The sequence below is a fragment of the Hyaena hyaena genome, unplaced genomic scaffold, assembly GCF_003009895.1.
Source record: "Hyaena hyaena isolate Hyena2069 unplaced genomic scaffold, ASM300989v1 scaffold_407, whole genome shotgun sequence".
In the NCBI taxonomy this organism is placed as follows: domain Eukaryota; kingdom Metazoa; phylum Chordata; class Mammalia; order Carnivora; family Hyaenidae; genus Hyaena; species Hyaena hyaena.
In genome coordinates this window covers 1,635,496-1,657,993 of record NW_024081037.1, presented here as the reverse complement: position 1 = coordinate 1,657,993, position 22,498 = coordinate 1,635,496, and the positions used below count along the sequence as shown (strand labels likewise).

The window sequence follows — 22,498 nt, the reverse complement described above, 5'->3', positions numbered from 1 at the left end:
TTATTTTTATTTTTCTCAATGTTTTTAAAAATTTTTTTCTCTTTTATTTCTTTGGTAATTCATTGGTTGTTTAGTCATCTGCATTTTGGCCTCTATGTGTTTGTATTTTTTGAAGTTTTTTTTTGTCACTGATTTCTCGTTTTATACCGTTATGGTTAGAAAAAATACTTGATATCACTTAAATTTTATTAAATTTACTCAGACTTATTTTGTGTCCTAACTTGTTATCTATACCAAAGAATGTTCCATCTTCACTTGAAAAGAATGTGTATTCTGCTCTTTTTGGACAGAATGTTCTGTATATAACTGTTAAGTTCATCTGGGCTAGTGTGTTGTTCAAAGCCACCGTTTTCTTATTTTCTGTTGAGATGATCTATCCATTCCTATAAGTAGTGTATTAAAACCTCCTATTATTATGGTATGACTATCAATATATTCCTGTTAATATTTGCTTTATGTGCTTAAGAGCTCCCATTTTGGGTGCATAGTTATTTGCAGTTGTTATATCCACTTGTTAAATTGATCACTTGACCATTATATAATGCCCTTCTTTGTCTATTGCTATGGACCTAGTTTAACATCTTTGATATAAGTATTGTTATTCCAGTTTTTTTTTTTTGCTTCCATTTGTATGGAATATCTTTTTCCATCTGCTCACATATAGTTTGTTTTTCAATCTGAAGTGAGTCTCTTGGAAGACAGTATATAAATGGGTTCTTTTCTCTCTGTCTTCTGGTTCTCTATTCCTTTCTTCTTCTCATGATCTCTTCCTTTGTGATGATGAATAATTTTTAGTGATATACTTGGATTCCTTTCTCTTTATTTTTGTGTATCTATTAATATGCTTTTGATTTGTGGTTACTATGAGGTTCATATATAACATCTTATATGTATTTTGTTTATATAAAATTGATGGTCACTCAAATTTGCACACATTCTTTTTTAAAAACTTTTTAAATGTTTATTTATTTTTGAGAGATAGAGAGAGATAGAGCATGAGAGAGGGAGGGGCAGAGAGAAAGAGGGAGACACAGAATCCAAAACAGGCTCCAGGCTCTGAATTGTCAGCACAAAACCTGATGTGGGGCTCAAACTCACAAGCCTTTAGATCATGACCTGAGCTGAAGTTGGATGCTTAACTGACTGAGCCACCCAGGTGTGCCAGATTTGCACACATTCTAAAAGCATTAAATTTTACTTCCTCTTCCATGTTTTATATATATGATGTCATATTTTACATCTTCTGATTTTGTGTATCCTTGAATAATTTTTGTAGATATAATTGATTTTACTACTTTTGTGTTTTTAACCTCCATACTGGCTTTATAATTGAATAATATATTACCAGCAAATTTTTTTACCTTTCATAATTTTACTTCTAGTTACAGCCTTTTCTTTCCATTAAGGAATACCCTTTAACATTTCTTGTAAGGCTGATTTAGGGGTGATTTTTTTGGGGGGGACACTCTATAGCTCCTTAATGATATAGATAAGAATGATAACCCTGCCAGATATTTTTGGTTGTAGGGTTTTTCCTTTCAGAACTTTGAATATTTCATGACACTTCCACTGGCCTACCAAGTTTATGCTGAAAAATATGCTGATAGCCTTATGGGGTTTCCTCTTGTATGTGTTTTCTTTTCTGGTGGTGCCTTTAAAATTCTCCCTTTATCTTTGATTTTTGCAATTTTAATTATTATGTGTCTGGTGTGGATCTGCTTGAGTTCATCTTGTTTGGGGCTCTCTTTGATTCCTGGAACTGAATGTCTGTTTTCTTCTTCAAATTAGGGAAATTTTCAGCCATTTCTTCAAATAAGTTTCCTGCCCTCTTTTCTCTTTCTTCTTCTGGGATTCCTAAAATGTGAGTGTCATTATACTTGATGATACTGTAGAGGTCTCTTAACTTATTCATAGTTTTTTATTATTTTTTTTTATTCTTACTGTTTAGCTTTGTTGCTTCCCATTATTCTGTCTTCCAGATTACTCATCTATTCTTCTGCCACCTCTAATAATCTATTCTTGGTTCCCTCTAGCATATTTTTCATTTCAGTTAGTTTATTCTTCAGCACCGGTTGGTTATTTTTTATGTTTTCAATATCTTTGTTGAAATTCTAAGTTTATCTGCTATTCTCTCAAATCTGGTAAGTACCTTTTATGACTATTACTTTGAACTCTTTATCAGGCATGTTGTTTGTGTCTAGTTCTTTTCTTTCTATGATTTTATCTTATTATTTCATTTGGTACATCTCCCTCTGTCTCCTTATTTTGTCTAACTTGTTTATTTCCATGCATTAGGTAGATAAGTTACCCATTTTCTGGTCTTGAAAGTATCGGCCTTGTGTAGAAGAGGTTCTATCTATGGTGCTATATAGTGACCTTCAGTCACCAGAACCAGTTGTTCTAGGGGTGTCTCCTATGTGGACTCCATGCACCCTCTTGTTGTGGCTGAGTTGTGGTTGCTGTAAACATGCTGGGAGATATCTGGACTTCAACTCAGGTGGCTATAATGACCCACTTCACCTGTTACGGGTACAGTGGGCAGGGTTTGCTCCCCACATATTTGAGAGACCCAGATGAAGCCTCTGAGGGTTCACTAGTAGAAATAACTGGCGCTTAGCCTGGCTGTCTGCAATTAGTTGCTGTGTCAGCTATGGGGGCATCAAAGGGCAGGGTGTGTGGTGAGTCAGAAGAGGTTTAGAGGGATGCCTGCATAGGTAAGCAGGTTATATGGGGTGGGTCTCCAGAGGAATGCTAGGGCAGGGTACATGGTGCTAGAAAGGTAGATGGAGAATATTAGACTTGGTTCCTATAAGCCTCTGGCTACCCAATTAAAGTCTACAAGACCAGGGGTGCCTGGTATGGAATCTGATCCCCTTTCTCCTCCATGTTTGTGATGTCCTGCCCACATATGGTTAGTTGTACCAGAGGTTTAATTCTTGACCTCATCTCCAGTTTCCTACCCTCTTTTATGTTGCCTTCTCTCTATGACTAGTTATGGAAGGTGTGCTTTGCCAGTCTCTAGGTCATTTTCAGAGTTTGTTGCAAGATGTAGCTGTTGCTTCAGTACCTCCTACTCTGCCATCTTCCAGATCTCTTCCAGGTTCCCCATTTCTTAGTGTCATGAAGAAAAGAAGACAATCCCTTTTCATTTTTCAGTTTTTATTAGCACTGGGGTATCAACAGGAACCCTTAATAACAATCAGTATTTATTGTGCACTTATTCTATGCCAGGTAGTATGCTAAGTCCTTAAAATGCACTGTTTCTTTGATCCATGTCAAAATCCTATGAATTGAGTATTTGTCCACATTATATAGATTAACAAATTAAGGCTAAGCAATGTTTTTAATTTATCACAAGTCAAACAAGAAGGAAGCAATGGAGTTACAAATGAGCATATGTTGCTAGGGACTGAATTTTGTCCCCTAAAATCCATATATTGAAGCTCTAATTCCTAATTATATTTGCAATTATATTTGGAGACAGGGCCTTATAGACCTAATTAAGATTAAATGAGGTCATAAGGGAAGGCCCTAACGTGTTAGGATTTGCATCCTTATAAGAAAAGGGGAAACACTAGATCTCTCTCTTGCTCTGTTTCATTACAGAGAGGAAATGCCATGTGAAGACACAATGAGAGGGGCAATCTACAAGCCAGGAAGAGAGGCCTCACCAGAAACCAATCCTAAAATCACCCTGATCTTGGACTTGCAGCTTTTAGGGCCATAAGACAATTAATGTCTGTGTTTAAGATGCTCAGCCTGTGGTATTGCGTTATGGTAGACTGAGTAGACTAATACACATGTTATCTCATTCTTTTTTCTTTAAAACAGGTTTTTCTTTAAACCATTCCTCTGTTCTGTGATTTCTTATTCACTAAGACGCAGTGGACATGTTATTGTTTAGGAAAGCGAAAGTCAAAGCACAAAAGTATTAATTTAAATATTAGTCCCCACTTGAAACATCTCTTCCTGTTTAGCAGTTGCATTAATCCTTTCCACATTCTATTTAACTGTCAGTTTATAGATGATTATCCCATTCTATAAATATAAAAACAGGTGCAAGGGAATCACAGGCAAAACTATTGAAAAATAGTGACCTGGATGAGTTAGTTTAATTTAAAAGTGAGGAAGGAAACAGTGATAAAGATAATGTCAGAATAAACACTTTACAAGAGAATGGTTTTGGGACACCTGGGTGACTCAATCAGTTAAATGTCTGACTTCAGCTCAGGTCATGATCTCACTATTCCCAAGTTTGAGCCCTGCATGGGGCTGTGCTGACAGCTCAGAGCCTGCAGCCTGTTTCAAATTCTCTGTCTCTCTCTCTCTCTGCCCTTCCCCTACTCATGCTTTATCTCAAAAATAAACATGAAAAATGCTTAATGAAAAAATAAAAATAAATAAAAGAGAATAGTTTTGAATAACAAATGGTAAAAGACCATTGGGAAAAATTGATGAAGTTTCCATATATCTTTATAAAAATGACTCTTCATGTTCTGTAAAATGTCAGATGTAAAATGAAGAATGCTATAACATCATACAAAAGTGATTGTCTGATTTCCTCACAAAAAAAGGGGAATTTGATTTATACTTTCTTTCTTCCTAATATTAGCACACAGCTATAATATGTTTGCTATCATAACCTAATTATAGTACTTGGCTTAATAAATATACTTTTATTATTTTTAGTTGTGTTTTTCAATATAAATTTCAGCAAACCTTTTGTTCACTGTGAAATGTGAAATTCTGGTCCTTATGGAAATAAATTCACTTTTAGTAGCCTTTTGGCAGAACTAAGTTATAAACTTTATGAAACTCAAATAACAAAACTTATTTCATTTATAGCTTTCCATTTACTTCTTACAGCATAATGGAAGCCCCTTTGACATATCGTCTGAATTTTTATTTCAAGAAGTAAACAATCAATCCTCATCTCTCCTTTTCTGCTTTCTGTCACTACACTGTGATAATAGCCAACAAAGGATATTGTTTTGTGTTTAAGCCCTACATTGAATTAATGATTCTTTAACAATTTTGGTTGACTTCTTTAATGAAAATCCAGGCTATAAAGACATGTTCTATGTTCTCTAACAGCACAGTAGTTCAGGCTAAATATGAGTACAACAGATACAGAGGAAACAGCTCTAAGAATAAAAGAGATTTTATTTGGGAGTAGGTAATTATCTTTATTAGAATATATCCATTACATGTACATTTATGAAGCAAATATATATTCATGATGACAAATGGGAGACTAATAGTTAATGTCCTGGGAAAATGCTGCTTTGGCCAGGTTCCCAATTCCATTTGGTATCATGACTTCTTTAAATATCTCTAAGATTCCTCAAGGACACCTTTTCTGAGAAGTAAGATGTGTAACAATCTGATATATCCTTTCCATTTTAGAAAGCCTCAAATCTCTCCACATTAAGGGAGTTATGACTATTTCTGAAAAATTCAATCACTTCCCCTGTATTTTTTCCTGGCACTATGTTGAAAGGGTGATTTAAACATTAAGGTTTATGTGTCATTTAAAGTAAATGCAGTCAATTTTTTCTCAGAGGTGTTATTTGGCTGCCATCTGGCTAAAATAATGAGTTATTTCCTGTTTAGTGACAAGGCAAAAAGAGAAAAGAAGTGAAGAGGACCAGAGAATATTATTATTGAATCAACTCTGACTTACAGGTTTAGGGAACCATTTGTGTATTTGTGCAGGAACAGAGAAGTAAGCATGAGTTTTGATGTCAAACAGACTTTAAGTTCTGGCTCTGAATCTTCTTAACAGTGTATAAACTTTGAGCAAGTATGTAACTATTATAAGCTTCAGCTTCATCATTGGTAAAGTGGAAATAGTAATAGGTTTGTTGTAAGATTGGATGTGGTAGTATACATATAGTAGTAAGCACAGAGTTGACATATGGCAGGTGATGCTTTAGATTTCTGGGTATCTCCTTCAACTCAGACCCTATATCCCAGAATCCTTGAAATGTCTAGGTATTTTTTTCCTCAGTGTATGGTTAACCTAGTAAATGGTCATAGGTTCCTTTGGGGAAATAACTGAGGGAATTATTACCATATAGAGTCCTTCCTCCTGTGGACTCAGCATTTCCTTCAGTCAGTAGATTCAGGGCCTGAAACTTGGCTCAAGTCTAGAACATGGGCAAAGGACTGCCCTATTTCCCACATAAGGCTGGTGCCCTTACCATCCTAATCATAGATTTTTTTTTCATTTCTTTTAGTTGAATAAGTTAAGCAATATCCTTTTTGGTTGTTCATTTATGTTCTCCCTAATAATATTGTGCCTTATTAGTCATTTAATATCTCTGAAGGTCAGATCCTAAGTTGCCACTCCAGTCTTGCCTCTCATTATAATAAATGTACACAACAGGCTTCTAATGATTAAATACCCAGTCTACATCACCCCTTTTCCAGTTTGGTAATAGCACCTTTCTATCATTCCTTACTACAGGGGAAAGACATCATTGAGCTTCCCAGTGACATGGATGTACCTCTCACCAATACAATCCTTTTGCTTTGGTAATCAAAATGTCTCCAAAGCCCCCCTACAAACAAACCCCCCACTGTCAGCTGGTAGTTTTTCTGGGTGTATGCAATGTATCCTCTCTCTCTTCACTTCTCTCTGCCTATTGATTCCTATTTCAGCTATTAGTCACAGTAGGTCAAGACTTTCCACTTCAGTTAGAAAAGGCATTTGGTTTTCTCTAATCTCTCAAGGATCATCCTAGCAGTATCTTAACACTTTTTTTTCCCTAAAGTCTTTCCAGAGAATTAAATCCTATATCCTAGAAAAGTGGGAAATAAACTCACTTATCCAACTTTATGTTCTGCTCCCTAATCCAGCACCTCAAGAAGTAATCCTATAAAAACTCTCTTGGCCCCTTCTAATATATGTTAACCAGGCCTTACTGATTCTTTGATATATATTCTTTTTTTCGTCTTTAGCAAACCTAGCCTTTCCCTGGTTGGTTTATACTGTAAAATGACCCTGGATATTGGCCTGATGGTCAGGAGAAGAAGTAAAGACAGACTCTGAGAGGAATATATATTTTCTTGCAAGGCGGAATAGGAAAGCCCTAGAGTTTAATGGATGTTTGGATGACTTCTGTACCCTAGAGGGATAAGGTGAATTTAGGAATTCAAGATTTTTTGATAAATTGACACAGTTGGCCCCATCCATACACCCAGCATTCCATGTCTTTCCAATAGGTTTCTGATCTTGGCATGTCAGATTTGCCACAGTTAAAAAGTCAACTTTCTCTGGAGCCCTACTACTCTTGAAAGGTTCTTTTCTTCCCTTCCAGCTGCAGGATTTGAAAGTCTCTTTCTGTGCTACTAAAAAGGCCCTTTGACTTTCAGAGCTCACATTTAACTAATTATTAGTATCCTCAGCATTTAAATGACTTTCTTAAATGTGCCAATAGCACCGAGCAAAGGCTGTCTGATTCCATAGTTATTATAATTATTATCCCCAGAACCTTTCAAATGCCTGAGATATTCTCCTAATGGGGCACTTCCCTTCACTAGAATCCCATTTTAGTTTACCATTAGTGAATGTTTTAACTATATGCCACTACAACGTGTTAAGGTCTATGAGTACTCTACTTGCCAACAATGATGGAGTCATTACCAGTTGGCAAGAGGAAGATCCAATTCACTTCATAGTCTACTTCCTGGAACCACTCCTGACACAAGCAACCATCAGAGGATACATTCTCTGTGAGAGAGAGAGACTCTGAAATGAAGATTTATATGCAGGATATTTTTTGGTAAAGTGCTTTTGGGAACAATACCTACTGAGAAAGAGAAAGCAGTATTGGGCAGACAGAAGTTGAACTGCAATGCAGTCCTCCAGCAGAAGTCTCAGCCAGTCCTCTGGGAAGTTCTAAAGCTGGGAGTGGCTCTTCAAAGTAGTCTCAAATGGAGGCAATGAGGTTGGACCTTTGGGTCTTCTTCAATAATCAGTTATTAGATGAAGCCTGCCTCAGGGTAGAGAGCAAACTTGGATGAGGTGGTTTCCTCTACTTAAGGGCAATTTCTAGAGAAAGATTTCACTAAGAGCTATTAGTAACCAGCACTTGTGTAAACTGGGACAATAAGTGCTGTGATTCTAGAAGGGTAGTATCTGGATTGCACACTATAGTATCCACTGTACCCATTACTACTGAATCCATTTTTGGGTAAGTCTAAACCTCTATACCCCTACCAGAATCACTCTGGTGCAAAGAAACTTAGAGAGCCAAGAGAGTTCTTGGATTTATGATTAAGCAGACACTTTGAGAAAATGGAATCTACCCAAGAAATGGCTCACCTCAAGTGTCCAAGAGTTTGGCATTACTGCGGCTGCCTTCAGTGTAATTCACAATTTTTTCTAAAGATCCAAGACAATTACTTATTTCTTCCCAAGAAAATCTCTTCCAATTTTACAGGTGAGGAAGGAATGTCATAATATTTAGAATAATAGAATGAGTTGGTATGTTTTTGTAAAGCCAACCCTGCAATTGAACTTCTTATTAAACTAATCCTCCTGTGGATAAATGGCCATCAGAGCCAAGGCCCTCTCATCATCTTCTGAGTTTGATCTATAAGAATTTCTGTTAATCCTTTGTCATTGGCCATATTAGTGTAATATTGTTTTTTCTTCCTCAGTAGGTGTTGTTCCCAAAAGTATTTTACCTAAAAATATTCTGCATAACAAGTCATACCATCATCCAGTCAGCCAAAATCCTTGCTAAATTCCTTTGTCCCTATGAAAGAACTGTAAGATACTGAGCTAATGCAATTATCTGTGACTCCCAAAAGTAAAAAATGCAACTTCTTTCATCAACATTTAATGTGCTAAATGTGACTTTTCTGGTTTTTCACTATGCATTTTTTAGAGTTAATAAGAAATCTTGTAGTAATCATTTAATATCAACTTCCTAGAACCAAAGAATTAACAAAGTTCAGAAGCAAATTTCTTGATCTAATTCCAACATCTGAATTCAGTTTAACTTAGATCCAAATCCCTGCAGCCTTCAAAGAGAACTAGTGAGTCCCTGATACCTATTAGTACCATATTTCTTCTTTTAACTTTTATTTTAGAGAGCTAGAGAGAGACTATGTGAGCAGGCAAGAGGTGTAGAGGAAGAGGGAGAGGGGTAGAGAAAGAGTCTAAAGCAGGCTCCATGCTCAACGTGGGGCTCAAAATGGGGTTTGACCCTGGGATTAATGATCTAAGCAAAAATTAAGACTCAGATGCTCAACTGACTGAGCCACCCAGATACCCCAGAAGTACCAGATATCTGATGATACCTGTATGACACTTTACTTATGGTGGAAGAAGGAATCAATCATGTATCTCTGTTAATCAGTAAACCATGGGAACTGGTCAAAGGATTGAACAGAGAACTAAACTTTTTAGCTGTCAGCAATATTTAAATACTTTCCAGAAACACTAAAATTTGAGGACTTAAATCCAAATACAATTTAAACAAACCAATTAATATAAAATATACCTAAGGAAATAACTATCAGCATGTGAATTTATGTTAAATTGTTTATAAATAATGAATAGATCAGGGAAATTTATATACAGTACATTCTTCCCTTGATGCTTACCATGCAATTGAGAAAATGAAAATGTATTATAGCTGGGAGTCATTGAACTGCTTTTCTCCAATGATTAACAGTTTTTCTGAATCCCACATTCAAGGAATCACTTAAGATTATGCAGAAGATCAAACTTTTCTAGACATAACCTAAGGATAGAACTTCTTGGCTTCCTTCTGTACAGAAGAGACACTAGAAAATTGTCAGGCTTTAGAAATGCATTCCTCATCAATATGCAAGCCATACCACAACTTATTAAAATTCTGTGAGGGTTATGCTATTATTCCCATTCACAGGTGAATATTCTGAGATACAGAGATGTTAAATATCTTGCCCCAAGTCATACATTTAGTAATAATAGAAACATCATTCAATCCTAGGCAGTTTTCCTGGAGAATTAATGGCTTTAATTATTTAGCAATTCTGGCGTCTGCCTATATTATTAATTAATAACATAAATAGACCAAGAAGTATCTGAGGAGAGGAATTAGAAATAAAAAAAAGCTTTTTATGTTTTTTATTTCTGATTTGAATAATGCAAGTTAAGCTACTAATGCCATTTGATCATAGTTTTCCACCCTGTTACACATCTGCATTTGTTTGCAAATCTCACAAGAATCATGACTCTCAATGGACCATAAATGTTTCAGACACTTAAATGGAACTAGATGAGTAATTTTGCTGGTGGTGTTATGTTGTTTTGCAATTAAGTTACAGGAATTGCTTATATATTTTGGATATTAACTTCTCATAAGATGTATGGTTTGTAAATAGTTTCCCTCATTCTATAGGTTGTCTTTTTACTCTGTTCAATGTTTCCTTTGCTGTCTCAAAGTTTTTAGTTGGATGAAATCCTACCTATCTGTTTTTGCTTTTGTTGCCCATGTTTCTAGGGTTATGTTTGAAAAACATTGCCAAGACCTATTTAAGTGAGCTCTTTGCTCTGCTCTGTTTTAGTTTTATGGTTGGAGGTCTTACATTGAAGTCTTTCATCCATTTTGAGTTGATTTTTATATATGCTGTGAGATATAGACCCAATTTCATTCTTTTGCTTTTGGATATTCAGTTTTCTCAACACCATTTAGTGAAGAGACTAACTTCCCTTCATTTTGTTTTTGTGGTGCCCTTGTTGAAGAATAGATGACTATGGTGGATTTATTTCAGGGCTTTCTCTTCTGTTTCACGGTTCTATAGGTCTGTTCTTATGCCATTACCATACTGTTTTGATTTATAATTTGTAACATAATTTGAGATCAGAAAATATGATGCTTCCAGGTTTTTTCTTCTTGTTCAAGCTTGCCCTGGCTAATTTGGAGTCTTGATTGGTTCCATATGAATTTTAAGGTGTGTGTGTGTGTGTGTTTGTGTGTGTGTGTGTGTGTGTGTAAAAACTGCAATAGAGATTGCAGTGAGTCTGTAGATTCCTTTGAGTGTTACAGACATTTTAATATTAATTCTTCTAATCTATGAACATGAGATATCTTTGACTTCCATTTTCTTCAATCTCACCAGTGTTTTATAATTTTCCGTGTACAAATCTTTCACCTCCTTGGTTTAATTATCTTGTATGGTGCTATTGTAAATGGTTTTTTTTTTGTTAATTTCTTTTTCAGATAGTTTTTGTTCATGTATAAGTGTGCAACTAATATTTATATGCTGATTTTTGTGTCCTGCAAACTTCTTGAATTTCTTATTAATTCTGAGAGGTTTTTCATGGTGCAGTCTTTAGGATTTTCTATACATAGGATCATGTCATTTGCAAAAAGAGACTATTTCATTTCTCCTTTCCAATTTGGATGTCTTTTACTTCTTTTTCTTGTCTAATTGTTCTGGCTAGAACTTCTACTACAACATTGAATAGAAGTGGTCAAAGTGAGCATCCTTGTTTTGTTCCTGATCTTAGAAAAAAAGCTTTCAGTTTTTCACTATTGAGTATAATATTAGGAATTTCGTCAAATGCTTTTTCTGTATTTACTGAGATGTTCACGATTTTTATCTTCCATTCTGCTAACACAGCATATCATAGTGATTGATTTGCATATGTTGAACAATCCTTAAATCTAAGGATAAATCCCATTTGACTATGGTGTGCAATCCTTTTAATGTGCTGCTGAATTTGGTTTGCTAGTATTTTATCAAGAATTTTTGCAACAGTGTTCATCAGGCACAATCACCTGTAGTTTTCATTTCTTGTAGTGTCATAGTTGAGCTTCAATATTACACTAATGCTGGCCTCATAAAATGAATTTGGAAATGTTCTCACCACTACAGCTTTTTGGAGGGATTTGAGAAGGATTGGCATTAATTATTTAAATTTTTGCAGAATTCACCTGTGAAGCCATCTGAACATGGGCTTTTCCTTGTTGGAAGACTTTGATTACTGCTTTAATCTTCTTATTATTGGTCTGTTCAATTTTTCTATTTATTGATGGTTCAGTCTTGATAGTTTCCAATACTTCTTCATGTCCTTAAAGCTGTGTATTGTTGTCTTCACATTTGAAGAAGCAGTTACCTTCTCTAATCGTGCTGACTGGCTTCAAAAAAGATCTTAACAAATCAGCCTCGTTAGAGGTTCTGATAATCTCTCAGACCTTTCCTAATGGTGCACCTGTTCTACTCCTCTTATTCATTCTTTGGAGGGAAGATTTAGAATTGTGTACTTTCCCTTAATTCTGCAAAACCAGGCTGGGTACTGAGAATCTCTTGTTTATTTTCTCCATGGCAGTGCACTTAAGTGTCAAGGTTGTGTGCCATCTCCCAATCTAACAGAGTTGAGCCAGTTGCTAATGTTTGTGTGTTGTATGTGGTGGCCCTCATGTGCCATCCAAGGAGGCTTCCTTGTGTTCAGTCTGCAGGGGAGTACAGATTGCTAGGAGTTTGCATCCACTCACAGTCAAGAGTCCCCAGGTGAGGGGTTCTACAGAGTTGTGGGTGGGGTTCTCGGTGGAGACCTTGAGCAGGTTATATAATCTGCAGCCTGTTGTTAAGATCCCCTGGGTTCTGTAAGTTCTACCCTTCTCTAATGGTCCTGAGATTTTTCAGCCATTTCAATCCCTTCAGTGTTCTGGGTGGGGCAAGGCAGAAATGGATCTCTTGGGCAACATCCTAAAAGATTAGGAAAGCTGCAGTCACGTTTTGCTCTTACTTTAGCCCATGAGAAAAATCAACACCTAAAGGGATTTTTCTTCCCTCAAAGTTGTGTTTCCCTGGGAGAACGGTGACATGGGTGAAGTGAAACTGCTCTTAACCTTCTTCAATGCATCTAGTCTCAGAGTTTTTGGTCCGTCAATGTACTAGAACTTCGCAGGTGTGCTCTTGGCCTTTCATAAAGGTGTTCTTTTCTGGGAATAGTTGTTAAAAATCTGTGTTTCTATGGGAGGTATGGTGCTGAGACGTCCTATTTCTCTATTTTGCTGATGTCCCTCCCAATCTTAATTTACTAAGGATTTTATCATGATTTGCTTTTTATGTCTCCTGAGGTAGTCTTACAGGTTTTCTCTTTTACTCTATTGATATGGTAAATGATGTTTAAATATTTTTGTGATATTAAATCATTCTTGAGTTCCATAGGTAAACTTTAACTTCATCATATATATTTTGTGTTTTTTACAGTATTATATGTTTAGTTTGCTAATGTTCTGTTCAGAATTCTTGCATCTATATCCCAGGCCAATACTTCTTATTTCTTCTACCCTTGTCTGGTTTTGATATCAAATTTATAATGCCATATAGAATGAATTGGGGACACTTTCCAGTAGTCCTTGACACTTTTAAAGATTTTATATAAGATTAGATGATCTGCTCATTGAAAGCTTGCTATGACTCATGAGTAAAACCATTCAGACTTGATGTTTGCTCTGTGGGAAAATTTTCTCACCAATAGTTACTTTTTTATTTCTACTATAATAAACACATAACCTAGAAAATTAAGTAAATAATTTTTACTTAATTAACCTATAATTTCTTAACTCTTTTTAATCCAACTTTAAAAACTTATATTAACTTTGTAACTTGACACTCTGATGACAAACACATTAATGTCAATTAAAGGATGAAAACTATGTATCTTTCCAAGAAATCTTAATCTTAAAATATTATAATCTCACCCATAGTATATTCATTCATGTTTTTATAAAGACAAGGCTAGCAGACCCACATTACTACTTGTCTTTTTTTTTTTTACTACTACTCTTGTTCAAAATTTCAATATTGTAATTATAGTTGTAATTGTAATTATTATAGTCAAATAATTGCCCCACCTACAAAAACATTTTTATTGTTATTTACTTAATTTTTAGTTTTTTATTTTCCTTTTTGTTATGGTAAACTTAAACTTACCAGGCTTAGTTTAATGAATCGGATGTACTGCTTATCCAGTTTGAACAACTAGCAAATTGTAAAAATAGTGTATCAAATATAATCTCCATCCCAGATCATAATGAAGTTAATATCAAAAATATAGGTTTTTATTTTTCATTTTTAATATATCAGAATGTATCTCTAACACAGTAGTTCTCACAGTATGGGCTGGTTGACCCATGGTCATCCCCATCACTCTTTCAAGGAGTTTATTTTCAAATAGTATTAAGATTTTGGTTGCCTTTTTATTTCCTATCCTCATGAGTAGACAGTGAAGTTTTCCAGAGGCTACATGACATGTGATAGCACAAAGGAATGAATGCAAAAGCAGATATTAGAATTCATCTGTTTTCTATAAAGAAAGTTATTTTAAAGATTTGCAAAATCTAAAATAGTGCCACACTTCTACCTTTTTTGTTTTGGAAAATATAGTTATTTTATGAAAATAATGTGTAACTCGATTGTTATTTTCATTTTAAATGAGTTAATATTTTAATTTTGTGTTTTAATTTACAATACATACATATCAATAGATATAATCTACTTAAACAAAATAACTTTAAGGTCTTCAATGACTCTTTAAATTACAAGAAATCCTGAGACTCCAAAATTCGAGAGCAAGCCCTCTCATGTAGAATACCACTCTTAGGTAAAACAAAAACAAAAACAAAAACATTCCCATAAGCTCATAAAATGCTCTAGTTAGAATTCAGCTTTTTTCCATTTTGTAACCATTTCTTAAGTTTGTTTGTTTAACTCAGAACGTAAATGAGGTCTATATGTCACAATATAAGTTTCTTTAAATCTATAAATTCCTCACTGGTTGTTTTGTTTTTGTTTTTGTTTTTCCAATTTGTTGAAGAGAGTAGTTTGTCTTCCTGTATTATTTCTGCAGTTTCATTTTTGCTGATTACATCCCCATGCTGTCATTTAACATGTTCCTTTACTCTGTATATATTCCATAGGATATTATTTACATGTAGAGGCCTGAACAGATTCAAATTTAATATTTTTGGCAAAATGCCTCATAAGTATTATAACGTAAAGGGTTCTTTTTTCCTCTTTTTATGATGTTACTAGTCATTGATGACCACTACCTAGAACTGTTAATTTGCTTGAGGTTACAAAGTGATGATACAATATGTCTGGTATGCCTTAAGTTAGCAAACAGAATACCTCCAAAAAATAAATTTTTTGGTCTATTTGGGTCTCTTTTCCTCTGCAATTCAGAATAATCGCAGACAACCTGCTAACTCTACTTGGTCTCTTTGTAGGCCCTCTTCTCTCCATAGTTAAAATAGAACATTTGTGATAATGTTTAGAAGACACCCTTCACACACAGACCAATAGTGAAGAACTTTAGTCTGATGATAGCCAAGTTGAATCATGACTCCAGGATGGGTGGTAGGGCAGGCTGGATACTAGAAAGAAACATCTTCTCACCAAAAAATATATGAAGTGTTTTATTTAACACACTCAGAAAACCTGTAAGTTGAAAATCGTGGTATATTTCTACTTGTGATTTCATTTTGTTGAAAGCTAACTTTGTCCCTTAGGAAAAGGACTGGAAACCTGAAATAAACTATATTACTGTGTACTGTAATGACTTTTAAAAAATTACTCCCTGCAATACCAGCAATTTCAGTGCCAGCCCTGAAGAAGGCCATTAACTTTTAAGAGATTGTTTAGTCCAACAGCGGCAGAGTGAAATGCAGTTGGAGCAGTAGATGTTGTTAGGGCCTCGTGCAGGATACTGGCTCATCTGGCCCTCACTGTCAAGCTCTGTCTGGCTGCCCATCGCCTGAGTACCAGCGTACATTCTTCACACAGATGCTGTATATTTTGCTTTCACTCTGCATAAATTGTCAGCATAAAATCAAGGCAGCATGTATGTATGTTATCTAAATTCTTAAGTGTTTCCTTTCTTGTGAATAAACAAGAAAGTATGAAATGTGATTTTTTTTTCCTCTGGTTTCTGCTGAAAACTTCAAAGAAGCTGAGAAGATATGTGAATTATCATGATTCTAAGGGTGCAGTCTGTCAGTGTTTTCAATCAGTCTTCTTCAAAATCTGGTTGAGAGTGTTTGGTAGATTGATTCAGAAAGGAGCCTGAGCATGCATACTTCAGAAGAGGCTGAACGTGCTTGCCACTAATTCTCATTTGTATGTCTTTTGTCCAATTCAAACAGGGTGAACAAAATAAATAAACTTAAAAAAACCCAAAGGAATGATATAAACATTAATTCAACAGTGAGAAACTTCAGTTCTTGAATTCTAAGTATTTTGGTTAGAAATGAAAGGATTTCAGAATACAAGAAAATGTCCTATGTGGCCGGAGACAAAGGTATAGTAACAGCCAAGCCTTGAAAATTTGCAATATGGTGTATCATTTTAATAGTACTTCATTTTACAACTTTCTGGTGCTAAGAATGATTTCAGGTGCTACTTTATAGGGCATAAAGAATTTTTATGCACATTATCTTAGTGAAAACTCACAAAATCCCCAAGAACTTTCTCTCTCCAAAGCTCATGCTCTTTTCTTTAATTCAATCCCCATCTAGGTTTCATTTGTTTTGCTTTGTGCTTTAATGAAGTATTTAAGTATATAATCTCCTTGCTCTTGGACTTCCCAGCCTCCAGAACTATGAGAGAAAATTTCTGTTGTTTGGAAGCTACCCAATCTATGGCATTTTGTTATACCAGCACAAAAAGACTGAGGCATTGGGTAATGAGAAAATGGCATCAGGGAGCCTGGGTGGCTCAATCGTTAAGTGACCAATTTCGGCTCAGGTCATGATCTCATGGTTCATGGGGTTTGAGCCCCACATTGAATCCCTGGTTGGGATTCTCTCTCTCTCCCTCTCTGTCCCTCCCCAACTTGTGCACATGTGCTCTCTCTCTCTCCCTCTCTCTCTCTCAAATGAATAAACTTAAAAAAGAAAAATGGCATCATTGACAGAAATAGAGATGCTAGATTGAGAATTTTTTTCCTCCTTCAAAACTACATAATCTCATTCATCAGATTCAACCAATTAAAAAATGATTCTTTAACTCTAATCTGAACTAAATCCCACACAATCCAACGAACTGATTGACATTTTCACTTACATATCTAAAGGGCATATCAATTATAGTTTTACCTAACAGGGGTCTTAACTTCCACTCCATGACAACCATTCTTTCCAGACTCTTCCTTGTCTCAGTAAATGTCATCACCCTCTATCCAATTGCTCAGGTGAAAAATATAGAGTTATCTAGGGGAAAAATCTAGAATTGATTCTCCTATTTCTTTCACCTCAACACCATCACTACTACCATACAATCCATCAACAATGCTTTTGACTCCACCTAAAAAGCATATTCCACACCTGTTAACTTCTCTTTATTTTCACTATTTTTTTTCTGGTCTAAGTCACTGTTCACCCCAGCTTTAATTCTTGCAAAAGTCTCCCAGCTGGTTGTTTCCCTTCTATTTGTGTTCCTTTATAATCTACATAAAAGCCAGAGTAATGCTTTAAAAACATAAAACAGATTTTTCCAATTCCCACATCAAATTCTTCAGTAGTCTTCTATTCCATTTAGCATAAAATCTAAATTCCATGGCCCATTAGATCCCACATGATCTGACTTGCCCTTACCTGTGAATTCTCCCACTTTTACCCTTCATTCCCTATGCTCTTGCCACATTGCCTTTCTAGAATGGGTCAAAATATTTTCTTCCCTGGGGTCTTTGTCCTTGTTGTTATCTCATGTTGGAGTTGTCTGTTTCTAGATGCCTAAATAGCTGGTGCCTTCTAGTCACTCAGTCTAAGCTCAAATGTCACCTCCTCACTGACATGCAACTAGAGGTGGCCTTTTCTACCACCCTAAACCATCATTTTCTATTACAATATACTACTTTTATTTATTTTGTAGCATGCATCAAAAACCTCATTTTAAAAGATCTCTTTTATTTGATTATTTTTTATTGCTGCCTTCTTACCCTAATGCCATTCCATGAAGAGAGTATTTGTCTGGTTCACTCCTCTGTTCCTTGTGTGTAGCATACATTTAGCCCTCACTGAATATCTGTGAAAGGAGCCAATGAACAAAGTCTCTCATGCTGTGGAAATCAATATAATTGTGACTATATAGAATTCCCATTCTGTTAGCCTAAAAGATGGAAAAATATGAGGATGAATGTACACTTTTGTGCAAGCATTGTTAGAGATCCAGATCTGCACAGTGAAAAACTTAGTCACATAAAGGAAAACAAAGATTAAATTGTAGGAAATATTTGGAGACACTTTCGGACAGTTATGCCTCCCATGGGCTCTGCAAGTCTATAAAAAACAGAAGCCCAGGCCATATCCTGGCTAATGTGCTCTTGCTTTCTATAGAAGGGGGAGAAACCTCGGCTTGTGGTCTAGTAGAGCAGGAAAGTGGCTTGAGAGATAGCAGGATTAATGCTTTCCAATGTGACAGGATCTCTCACCCTAGACTCCCAGAGGGCAGAGACCAAGGACCACATAACCATCAAGGCCAGTGTTCTGACTTCTGGCAACTATACAGGTCCCTGGGTGAGTAATGAGTTAGGCCTGGCAGATTACATGTTGCCCCAAGAAGAGATGAAGAGAAACAGAACAGGGATGGACAAGTGCCCATGGGAAAAGAAGAGTATTAGCTCTCACATAAACCACTGTGCCCTGAGTGACTGGCTTAAGTAGAAATCTGGCATCAAGAAAGGGAACTTGCAAAAAATAGCAGACAATCCCCTCCCCTCTCATTCTTTAACTTTCTTATGAAGGAATAAAACATTGCTACCAGATGTATGATGTGATGACATTAATTATCTTATTCTTCATTCATCAAGATAGAATTGATTCATACCATCATTAACACAAGACCACTTTAGAAAAAGTAGTATATTGCAGCTATTAGTAACTCTAACTCTGGTCTCACACAAACATGGACTCAAATTATGCTATCATGTAGAGCCATGACACTTTTAACAGTGGGGATACTTTACTACTACTGCATAAGAATGGGCAAGGAAAACGTAGATGATTCATGTAAAAAATTTAATCCAGCACCTGGAACACAGAGCTCTTAATAAATAATAAAATATAAACAAAATATAAAATCCAATTTTACTATCTTTTTTTGTTCTCCCAGTGGACAAAGCAAGTGGCTTAAATGAATGTAAATTTTCCTCACAAAGAATCTATTGGATGTTTTGCATTTGAAAGAATTTAAGAGGGTACAAAAAGTAATTGTTCTGTATTTAAAATATGTGTAGGTCCTGATATGCCCTTTAAGTCAAACATGAGCTGCAGAATTTAATTATTAAGAGCAATAATCAAAAGGTGAATGAATAAATAGAATTTTAGAATTAAATAGAAACTTTACTCCAATGCAATGTACTATTATATTCCACTCACCAGTTTAGCAAGGAATAAAAAGTTGAATGATGACTTCAGAATTATAGCATATAAAAAACCAGGTACGCTTATACACTTTTGTTGGAAGCATTAGTAAATGCAAGCTCTCTGGGGAACAATTTCTCAATATGTGCCCATAACTTTAAAAATGATTCTACTCTGTATATATAAACCACATCTTCTTCATCCATTCATCAGTTGATGGACATTTAGGCTCTTTCCATAATTTGGTTATTGTTGAAAGTGCTGCTATAAACATTGGCTTACATGTGCCCCTGTGAGTCAGCACTCTTGTATCCTTTGGATAAACATGTGGAACTTGAGAAACTTAACAGAACACCATAGGGGAAGGAGAGGGAAAAAAATAGTTACAAACAGAGAGGGAGAGAGGCAAACCATAAGAGACTCTTAAATACAGAAAACAAACTGATGGTTGATGGGAGGGGGGATGGAGGAGAGTGGAAAATGGGTGATGGGCATTGAGGAGGGCACACGTTGGGCTGAGCACTGGGTGTTGTATGTAAGCAATGAATCACAGGACTCTACACCCAAAATGAAGAACACACTGCATACATTGTGTGTTAGCCAAGTTGACAATAAATTATATTTAAAAAAAAGATTCCTCTTTGATCCAGCAATCCCATCCCCAGTAGCTTATCTTAAGGAAATAACAGAGGAGTAACATAAAGATACATACATAAATATCTCATTTTAGGAATTTTTCTAATAGTCCCTGCCACCCAGAAAACTTAATTGTCTGATATATATCGACTTTAAAATGATCACATGTTATTCATTTAACAATTACACTATAGAAGATAGGCTGGGAGTATGGCAGAGTAGGAGGACTCTACGTTCACCTCATCCCATGGACACAATTAGATAACACTCATATCAGCATAAATAACCCCAAAAATGACCAGAGACTGGAAGAACAAAGTCCACAGCAAAAGGTAGAGAAGAGGTTGCATTGAAGAGGGTAGGAAGGATAAAGAGGTGGTGGGGAATGAAATAGACCATGGTGGTCTGTGGTTGGGAGAGAGCTGCGGGCAAGAAGAAGGGTGAGAAACAGATTATCACACCAGGAAGCCTGCATGGGGAACATGAATCTCTATCATATTTGGGTTTGAAAGTGAGAGGGGCTGGATTTTGTGAGTTCTTAAAATCAAAGAGACTTAAGCCTGGAATTTTAAAAATCAGTGGGCTCAGTTCTAGGAGAGCCTGGAGAGTGATAGGAAGTGGAGTCCCCTACCTTAAAGAGACAGCACTAAAAACAGCCCATAGAGATACAGGGCAGAAGCAGCAGTTTGAAAAACTCTTGGAATATATAGATGGGAGAGTTATTTATTCATCTCAGAGGGAGATTACTCCAGTATCAAAGGAGCTGGCAGGTGACATCTCTCTCCCCTGCTCCTCATGATAAACACATGGCCACCTATAGGAGCCACACAGTGCCCATGTTCACTACCTAGATTACCTACATCAAGCCCTGCTTCCCAGCTCTTCATCAGGTTTACCCTTCTACCTCCCAACCTGTACGTTTTGGTGGTGGCAGTAGCAACAGGGGTCCTGTTGAAGCCCGAGTCACAACTTGTTAAAACCTGTTAAAAATGGGGAAGAACCCATAAAACTGGGTGCCCCATCCCAACCCTGTCCATAAAGGCAAAGAAAGCCTATGCAGATGACTGGAATGAAGGAAAAAGCATCCAGGACAAAATAGAAGGGCACATGTAACACATATAGGAGATACCTCCTGAGGTGCCAGGTTCCAGGTAACTGGGGAAACTGCATTGCAGGGCACTATAGGACCTTTTCTTTATAAGGCCATTACTTTCAAGAGCAGAGACATAGCAGACTCTCTTAATGTACATTTATTCTCTAAGGCCAGCATTGCCCTGCTACCAAAATCAGATAATGGCACCACAAAAAAAGAGAACTACAGACCAGTATCTCTGATGAACGTACATCTAAAAATTCTCAACAAAATATTAGTAAACTGACTCCAACAAAACATTAAACAAACATTCACCATGATCAAGTGGGATTTATTTCTGGGATGGAAATGTGGGCCAATATTCGTAAATCAATGTGATACATCACATCAGTAAGAGAAAGGATAAAAATCAAAGGCTGTAACAAGAAAAAAATAAGGGTGTTATATAATAATAAAGGGAACACTTTAATAAGATATAACAGTTGTAAATATTTATGTACTCAACATGGATTAACCCAAATACATTAAACAGTTAATAGCTAACATAAAGGAACTAACTAACTATAATATTATAATAGTAGGGGACTTTAACACCCCACTTATATCAATGGACAGATTATCCAAACCAAAAACATCAACAAGGAAACCGTGGCTTTGAATAATGCACTGGACTAGATAGACTTAAAAGGTATATTCAGAATACTCTACCCTAAAACAGCGGAATACACATTCTTTTCAAGTGCAGATGGAACATTCTCCAGAATAAGTCACATAGACCACAAAACAAGTCCCAAGAAATTAAAAAATGCATTTTAGGTTTAAAGTCTGCTTTGTCCCATCCCATTGATTTGCTGCTCTGGTCTTTCAGTAATATGAGCAGTTATACACATGGGAAAGAACAATATTAGGCCATTGTAAATGGAGATGGAGTAACCATTTAATCCATTATGCACAGTCCAGACATTGTTTCCATGTCTGAATAAACCATGTAAGCAGGATTCAATCGAAGTGCTTATGGTTATTTTCTATGTATATTTATTTCATTAAAATACTGATTTGAGGCACATCATATGATAATTTCAAAAAGTGGAGAAAAAGCATTTGACAAAGTATAACTTCCATTCATGATAAAAATTCTCAACAAAGTAGGTTTAGAAGGAACATACCTCAACATAATAAAGTCATACATGAAAAAAACACAGCTAATAAACTCAGTGGTGAAAAACTGAGAACTTTTCTCCTAAGCTTAGGAACAAGGAAAGGATATCCATTCTCACCATTTTTATTCAACTGGCAGTCCTAGCCACAGCAATCAGACCACAACAATAACAACAAAATAAAAGGCATCCAAATTAATAAGAAAGAAGTAAAAATTTCACCATTTGCAGATGATATG

The 22,498-nt window shown here is 35.9% G+C and overlaps 1 non-coding gene across 1 annotated transcript; it reads left to right on the top strand.

The window, feature by feature from the left end:
* The first annotated feature begins 21,938 nt into the window (after positions 1-21,938).
* On the top strand, positions 21,939-22,068 carry LOC120245100. The gene has a single exon (XR_005531708.1). It is a non-coding gene; the product is annotated as a small nucleolar RNA SNORA20 (small nucleolar RNA).
* Positions 22,069-22,498: the final 430 nt, after the last annotated feature.